Here is a 10,052-nt window from a genome sequence, read left to right as displayed (position 1 = left end):
CAAAGAGGATTCGAAGGTTCACGTGGGATCAAAAACTTAGTTATTCCTCTGAAAAACATGGCGGCCATAGGATAGGGCAGGTTTTCTTATATTGTGTATTGAATTATTGTGAACAGTATGTAACCACATTTATTGTTCAATCATCACGCAACTTGCTTAGCAAAGTACGGAAACACCACAAACTCTGCTTAAAACTGTCTTACTACCTGAGGACTCGGGTAACCTACCAAGAAAATTTGGCCCACTTGTTTGCGACAAGTATGTGGAACAGTTTGAAAAGCGCTGTAAACGAATTGAACTCTCGTCAATTCCGATTGCTGCTAGTCCATAAACGAAGACTCATATATATGTAATACTCAACCGTTAGTGTTGTTTAACTCTTGTGTTATTAAATGTATGTACTATATTTTAAACCAATTTTTAAAAAATCCAATAAGTGAACAAGACACTCGATAATTTAAAGTTTATTCGGATTAGACATTACAATTTTGTCTACTCACAATCCAATCCTTTGTTATGCTTAATCTGTCATCTGCTTCTACCGAAGCGCCATTTGTGCCAACATAAAGTGGAGCTATCACGATGTTCGTATCATAAGAATTGTTTGATTTGTCTTGGTGAGCATGGAATGTCGTGTTTGGTAATGCGCGACATTGATGGTCTAATAAGTGTGATGTGTTTACTTGTTTAAGTACTGAGAGCACAGGGATGGCAAGGGCTGATAAAAAAATTACCGCGCGATCAAATGGAAATAGATTTATGCTTTATCTATAAAAATGATGAAACCTAACAGTTTATACCACGTACGCCAAAACTACATTAACGAGATATGAGAAATCATGTTTACGAGTATAGAAATATCAATTTTGAAATGATGAAATGAGGCCTTTTCATAAAAGAATATGCTCAACATATTAAATATACATGTACTCTTAATGTGATACAAGCGGAAAGTGATTATAAATTATTTTGGTAAAGACCAATAACAAAGAGGACGTAACTACATAAATCTTGTACATTCAACTTATCTTGCTGCTTGATGGACTTCGCTCACATTTGACGAACATACTTATTGTGCATGTGATCACAGAGGAAGGTAAATACGCTGAATGCGCCTGTGTCAGTTGTGTGTTCAGAATATATACATCATGCAATACATGACAAACCTCACGTCTCACACCGTGACAAAGAATCCAAATTTCATTAACGCTGCTATTTTGTATCAACTTATTTGTTCATAATGATACTAAAGGTTATTCAGCGTATTTTTTTTCACATTGCATATCTCAGACAAATAATAAAACGTCTTGGAAAAATCGAAAAATATATACAATATTATTTAAAAGATTACAGCACGATTTAAACAACATTCATGTCCTGTTGTTATCATTGTGTGCTTGTTGGCGAGCACGATCTTCTTCATTGTTATTGATCGAATTGCACGAAAATCTATCCGAAGGTTCCGCAACGTTGATAACGTCATAGATAACCAGCGAATGTGTAGAGAGATGTGTCACACAAGTAGCATGCTCATGCTTTCAGGCTTGTTTATCTTGTTTTGGGGACCTTACTGCCTGGATGCGTTCATACCCGATTCCGCGAGCAGCGACTCCTTACTAGTGGCAAAGGGCTGATTATCAACTATGGGCCTCTTAAACTCCTGCCTAAACTGGTTAGTGTACGGCGTCCGTTGCCATACTTACCGGACCGCTTTCAAGAGCATCTTAACGTGTGCGTGCACGAAGAAGAACTTCAAGCTGCAATTTCTTTGAGATAAGATCTATATGTAAAATCAATAGGCTCATAATTCAGCCTGATACGAAATGTTGCTCGCAGCCTGGGCATGTATAGCGTCGGATGCAGCACTGTGTTCTGTGTGGACAATAGATGTATAAAGGTGTTAATAAGAATATATTTATTTGTATTTTTATTGTCCCCTTCGGTTTCGGAGGGGACTTACGATTTTCACTCCGTGTGTCTGTCTGTCTGTGAATCTGTCTGTCACACTTTTCTGGATCCTGCGATTACTTTAAAAGTTCTTCATGTTTTTTCATGAAACTTGAAACATGGATAAATGGCAATATTGACATTATGCACGTCATTTCGTTTTGTTCCTACGTCTAAACTTATGGTTGCTATGGCAACAAATGTAAAAAATAATAATATGATAGTGGTGGAGTCGGTAGGGGACATATATTGCTTGGCAATAGTCTTGTTATCCAGGGTATACGATTCAATTCCGCGTCTCGTCGAATCTTCAAATTGGAATCAGTTTGATCGTTTTTTAATATGATACGGTTCATATAATTATATGAAAATATATTATCATTAGAAACCTTAGGTTTTGCAGCAACTGTTCTATTGCAAAATGTGTTGTAAATGTATGAAATATGAGACATGCTCTGTGAAAAGGGGTTTAATGCATGTTCGTAAAGGGTCGTCTCAGATGAGCCTTACACAGGCTAATCAGAGACGACACTTTACGCCTTAACTGGATTTTTTTCTGAGAAGAGACTTTCTTTAAACGAAAAATATCATAAAAGCGGAAAGTTTCGTACCTGATAAGCCTGTGCTGACTACACAGGCTTATCTGGAATGACGCTTTACGCACATGCATTAACCCCCCTTTTCAAAGAGCGCGGTCCATATGTAATATAACTTTAAATTATCAACATTTCGTTTTGCAGTTATTTCTGAATACGAATATTTTTTATTATTTTCATTGTTATTATTTATAATATAATTAATATGATACTCGATGCTACCTTATTTTCGGGCAAAAGCTTATTTGATATTTGATAAATATGTATGGTAATACATCAATAAATGTAAGTACATTTTTGTGTACAAAATCATGGTTATGGTTTTTAAAAAGTAAGTATTTAAGCAATACAATTACATTTATTGTGTATCTTCAGGAAACACAATATGTTTGTATCTTCGAAGTTGCTAGATCTTGTATCATAAATTGTTGTTCTATTGTGGTATTTTTTTGGCCTCAGAAATTCAAAGCTGGCTTGGTCGCTTTTGCGTAGTGGGTATGGTAACAACTACCATACAGAAACAGAAATCATAACACAATGGCGGCAAACTATTTTTAGCGGATGAAACACATTATTCGACAATAGTTAGTAAACTTTGTCACATTCTAATTATGTCATGCTTCTTGCAAATGTGTTAACTAAAATAGTTTTACCTTCAAAATGCAGAAGCATCCATGGAAAAAAAAGAACAAATATATAATATTTCGGTATTTTAACGATACGAATTGCGACCTCTCAGTTTTCAACATTTTTTCTTGCGATCAATATAAAACTATTGACTCAGAATGGGGGCGGAATGTTAAATGTGTCATCTCTCCTCCAATGCCCTAGGTGTTTCAAATTTCCTACAAAGAAACTTGTGTAAAAGGTACATAACGTTTATCATAATATCCAAGGAAACTGTTTTCGTCTGGATTTAACTGTAGGAGAAACCATATTAAGCATGTGTTACTATAGATCTATGAACCGTACATTGATTTTCCGTACTTTTCAACAATATTTTTGAAAATTGATTACATTGGTAATAATTATTTCTATATTTAATGAGATTTTAATTTTTCATTAGACCCAGCACTGGATTAAGATTACTGAAAACTGTGAATAAAAACAAGACAAACGGTTATAAAGCATATTAAAGAATGCAAACTGTTCGAAACTTTGAGAGTTATATATCTTTTTTATAAGATACACATTGAGACGACGAACAAGCACCATACAACAAGCTAGGCTTGTTTATTTTCTTCTTACAGCACTTTCATTTCCAGCATTGCTCAATAAAAATATTATAGCAATCTTCCAATCCGATAAATCATTTGAAAAAATGTATTTAAACTTAAGCCATGACAAAGGTCTATTGAAGCATGAAAATAGTCTCGACCATTAAAACATTATACATAATAATAATTATAAAAAATAAAGCAACAATATGTTGACCCGATTTTTATTATTGTCATAACGTGTCTTATATAAAAGATCAAAAATTCAATGCACGATTGATGATCAATTTTCATTTGATACTTTTCTTATGAAGATAAGAGGCGAATCTATATTTTACAGTTCCTACAACACAAAATCGACTAATAGCGTAAACGTCAACTTAAACTGGACATATACAAACTGAAAAACAATCTCTAACATGAAAATACAGTCAAACCTGTAAACAGCGGTCAGTCAAGGGAAATGACCAAAGCGACCGTTGTCCACAGGTGACCGTTGATTTCGGATCACAATTTTAGGAGGTTCGTCAGTGGGTAGTATTGCTACTACGTTACCCCACCCAGTCGTTTACATACAGTGGAAAAGGCTCATTTCCGATAACTCAGAATAATAACATAGTTAGCATACATTGAATAATACAGAATACTATCTTATAAATTGATTTGATTTCATATTGTTAAACTAAATCAATGACTTTATCAATGATAGTATTATTGTTAACTCATGCATCTCGTTCATTCTAAAAAAATAAGCTTGTCACGTGCCATTGACGTCACGTCAGAGTAAGCATAAAAAGCGGATAAAAGCTGGCATAAACCGAAAGTACGGTGTAACTGTACCGTTCTCATCCAAAGAAAAAGACACCAAAATGATGTAAAAATTTATTCGTACGCAAGCATCACACAAACAACATTTTCATTCAAACAGCCTCATACAAAATACAAACATGAACAAATCCTCTTTCATAAATGCCTTGAGTTTGTTATAAATGTTGCAATTCGGTGCATGTTTTGCCTTTATAGACGATCACTAATCGCCTTTTGTAAAAACACTCGCCGGCTAAATGTTGTTTTTAACACTTATCAGCGATAAAGATCAATTGACTTTGACATGCGCTCATGCGTTATGCCTGCAGCCGATAATTGCCACTAATACACATTGTTATTGTTAATTTCATCTGTTTCATGCAACTAAAATGCAAATTCAATAATAACGGTGAGACAAACTCTGAGACATTTTATTTTAAAGATAACCCCATAATTATATTCGGAAAACAAACCTTCTCAACACCCTATCATTGTTTATTCGCAGCGGGCCGCTTTTATCATTTCAAAGGCATTTATCGCTATCAGACGCGTTACCCGCAAAATAGACGAACAAATGATGCGCCGTGTTTTTATTTTTTGCGCCGCGAGACGACTGACGCGTGACCGTTGTTTAGTTCAAACATGAATTTCGGAGTTGAATATAGTGGTCATTGGCCGTTATGGACAGGTGACCGTTATTTTGAAGTGTAATATAGAGTGATTTTCGTCGGGGGGGGGGGGGGATCCGGACTGACCGTTGTCTGTAGGTAAGCGTTATTCTCAGTGGTCGTTATGTCAGTTTCGAATGTATTAAAAATATTAAGATTTTGAAAACAGAACGAAACAAATGAATCATGTACATTTAAAGGGTTTGTTATTAGGTTTAGAGCTGAATGGGTTAAAAACAAAAACAACCAACAACATCGAACTATTTTGTAATCTTGTAAAATACAATTAAAAGGACACAATTTTTTACCAATTTAATAAATGAAAACGGATCTATCAGATAACCAATCTGGTATTTCAAAATAAACTTATTTTTACTATAAAACCTTTACAAATCTAAAATTGTAAACGTGCGTGATGAAGATACAATTAGTTATGTTAATGACATACACATTCCCAAACTGTCATGTGCAAAGTAAAATAGTTTAGAAGGACCATTACAATAAAAAGAGGCTTCGACTGTTTAAAAAAACAAAGCAAATAAATATAAAAAAAAATGGTTCATCCAGTATTACATTGATTTGTTAAGGCTTTTAGGCCGAAATTGGGCATTTGCTGAGCTCTAAATCATGCTTTTATAAATGGTAATGTATCCGTTACTTAAACGCAAGGTGCAATTAATTGCATTTCAAAAGGTATCCGCTCAAACATGATCTATTTAACTAGGGTCAAATTAAGGGCATCAAAGTCAATGACATATAATACATATTGTCACAATTTTCCCACGACATTTCTATACTTCTGGGTGGCTCTGCCGATTATCTCCATGAAAAAAATATAAGCTAAACTAGGTTGACAAAATAGACAAAATAGTGAAAACTAACGCCTTTTTAACAAAACTGGTGAAGAAACTTTAACTTACATAAGCAGAATTCAAGTCATTACAACCTCAGCATTGCCGTTGTAAAATCATCCCTGTGTTCCCTTGCCAAATCCACCACATTATCTTTCAACAGAGATTAATGAAATGTTGTTTTTTTTTAATTTAATAATGGTGAATCTCGCATTAGCCAAACTATTTTATTAAAATAGTATTATGAAGGAAGTTAATAGATAATTGATCAGTTTTGTTTCGTCAGTTCTCTGAAGTGCTCATGGAACCGTAGAATTGCCACTGGGAATAGAAAACGTATACATATTTTTAATACAATAAATGATTTTGATTTTTTTTTATACAACTGTGGAAGTAACTGTCCGGAAAACTTGATCAAGAAGATACAATATACATTTTAGAAAGATGCATTGAACAATTTAAAAGCTGTAGAAAAAAACCATTTAAAAATCAGTTAAAATCCATAATTCTGTAAACCAGTCATAGCAATTGGTAACAAATGTGTTTTTTTTTAGAAATCATGCTTTTAACAATTTCTTCGGCGACTTGATGCACAATGCGGAACTTTTAACCTTTTACAATTATGATGATTTTGCAACTTATTTTGCTTCAATTCAATCTATTTATTTTTCTAAGGAATAATTAATGCAGGTAAAACATACATGAAGCTCAGAAGCTCTTTTGACATGTGCTTTATGAGGCCGTTTATCCCACCAAGCCTACGGTCCATCATAGAAAACAAAAAGGGTAAAAAACCTATTTATGAAATAATTACCGTACTCAAAATGAGTATTTGTCAGTGTGCTTAGATAAATGGTCGAATATTTATATACATATTGAAACAAAAGAATGGCGGCATATTTTTATAGGCCTTTTCATGTTACATGGGACACGAATTCACAGTGGTTTTAATACATAATAATACATAGAATCATTGGTATTAACTCCTTCTTATTTAAACTGGATATGCCTTCAGTCAACTGCATTTTGTGTCAAACTGAATGTGAAACTATTCAACATTTATTTTGGGAATGTAAGCGTGACAATCCATAAATAACAGAACTGCTTTCTGTATGCGACCATTTTTCGAACATTTTGAATATGCGTTCTTTAATACTGGGGAATGCTAATACAAATATACCATTGAACTTTATGTTTGCTTTGATCAAAATGTATATTAAAAATTGTAAAATGAACCAAACAAGACCCATTCTTAAAGCAGCAAAATCGTATATGTTATTAAATTGCCTTACTAATTGAAATTAAGAATTTTAATGATATGCGTCGAAGCAACGAATGGCAACGATTGTTACCTCTTTACCTGTACTTGTGATAAGAGGCATAAGAGGTCATGAATTGTCAAATATTTCTCAACAAAAAATGTGTTTGTAATGTAAAAGCTAATTATTACGGAATACCGTTAAGCTATTTCGTATTACGGAATACGGTTAAGGCCATCGTGGTTACACATTAAAACGCAGAGGGCGACAATGCGAATGTGCGATAGTACGATGTCGACAATGCGATAGTTTGATGGCGACAATGCGATAGTACGATCGCGACATTGCGATAGTACGATGGCGACAATGCGACAACGCGATAGTACGATGACGACAATGTGACAGTGCGACAATACGATGGCGACAGTGCAATAATACGATGGTGACAATGCGTCAATAGTCATATTGTACTGTCGCCATTGTATAATCGCATTTGTCGCCAACGCACTATCGCGCTATCGTACTGTCTTCATCGTATAAGCGTATTGTCGCCATCGTACTATCGCACTGTTACCATCGTATTGTCGCACTGTCGTCATCGTACTATCGCACTGTCGCCATCGTACTGTCGCACTATCGCATTGTCGCCCTCTTGATTTTAATGTGTAATTACGATGGCCCCTAACGGTATTCCGTAAATTATAGTGAAGCGTATAAAATGTGTTGTAATATGCATTTATTGGTTGTAAACTTTGTACGGTGTAGAGTGGGATGCACATGCTCATCTGGAACGACACTAAACCCACGTGCATTATGCCAAGATTTCCCAGACCGAGGCTCATATTGCTATATGAATGAATGTGTGTTTATGCTGTATGCTAGTTTACTTGGATGAAAATAATATTGCTCTGTTCATTTTGTACGTCAGTCGGTAAAACAATGTTTTGTTTTTAATGCTGATGATAATATTAAAATTTGACAAAATGGTTTTCAAAGTAAGCAACATTGAAGCAATATTCAACAAATAAACTATAATCCAGGCAAAACAAAAAAGTCACGGCTCAAGAAAAAATACAGATAATAATAAAACTTATTTTAACAAAACTAAATGAAAGAATATTTTCGGTTATAATGTTCATGTCTCCTGTGAAATCCTTTTAAAAGCATGTATATTCCCATCTGTGGATGCCTCGATTAAAGCATGTACATTCCCATCTGTGGATGCCTCCATTTCTGCGTGACCTTCATATGTCAGAAGATTATTTTCAATTGCTTATCCTCCAATACTATGAAGAAAAATAAAATATCATTTGTTTCCGCCAAAACATCGCCAAAAGGGTTGGTTGATATGCCTGATCTTTTTCCTTAACATGTTTCAGATTCACGTTTTATTACCCACTTAAATTATAATATGCAATGACATGCATACATCATCTAACTCTTCATTTAACATCATTTGTGTTTTCGTTTTAGTAATCCTTAAAGCAATCACAATCGCAAACTAAATACATATTTTAGCGAATATTATCGAATAGAGCAAAAAAGACCAAACAATCAACATTCAATACCAAACAAAGTTAAAGGTCGGCACCAAAATAAGTTTCGGACGGTTATATTGAAACAAAAACCGTTTTACGCCTTGTTTGGTAGCATCTTTGAGGACCTGATTTTGATAAGATTATACAATTCTAAGACTTTTGCATTAAAGTATATTTTTATTGTATGTGACAACAGCACACTAATAATAAATAACACGCGGTCTTTATCTAGAGAACAACTGTAAACAAATATTATTTTACTTTACTTTTACTTTATTATAATACGATTTTGTCATTTTTAATAAACAGTTAAACCTTACATTATTCGTCCAACCGGAAATCAAAGTAGCTACATTTGTGAAACATTAAAAGCATTTCTTAACTTTGATTTCAAAATTACCCGGGATTTACATTTACCCAAAACACACTATTGTTTAACTTTTGAAATTAATATTTCGTTACTTGTTGCTGCATCCTTAAGTGGCGTCTTAGCGGACTTAAGACGTGTCGGTGAGTCCGGCATGTGATATCTTACATTTCAGCCCTATCAAACATGTTGTTGACGATGCTGCGAAGCAGCTCGTCTAAGTTATCATACCATGAAAAATTCTTCACAATGGCGACCTATGTAAAAGACCGAGCCAGTCCGATTGAGATAGCTCGATTTTCTAATCGGCATACCTCGCTGATTATCATCGATAAAGGTATAGGAATCTCAGCTATAAATAGGACAGCATATTCCGGGAAAAAGATTTAATAATAGTTTGAAAACGTTAATTTTATATCAGTTATATTCAATCCATTATATGTTTATAGATCAATGAAACAACTTTGCGTTTTCTGTATTGTATTTGGCATTTGTCGTGATTCAGTAAATAAATTGCGAATAAAAACGTGTAAAATAAACTTTCAACGCGATCATGAGTGTAAAGAAAACGAATTATTTCGAACCTGCCATTGTAAACGTTGTAGCGACTATGGTATATAAAAAGCATAAACAATAATTCATTCGCTTGTTGGATATTGTTTGCTGTTTTAAACGCATATAAGGTCATATCGCGGAGATTTAGTTAACCTTACCATGTGTTCATGGGCGAACTCACGTATTCAAGTGCCATTACGACTATGTGCTCATACCTACTTTCGGGAATCGTCATGAAATTATTGCC

Source organism: Dreissena polymorpha, chromosome 2, assembly GCF_020536995.1.
Source record: "Dreissena polymorpha isolate Duluth1 chromosome 2, UMN_Dpol_1.0, whole genome shotgun sequence".
NCBI lineage: Eukaryota > Metazoa > Mollusca > Bivalvia > Myida > Dreissenidae > Dreissena > Dreissena polymorpha.
This window is presented reverse-complemented; position numbering follows the sequence as displayed.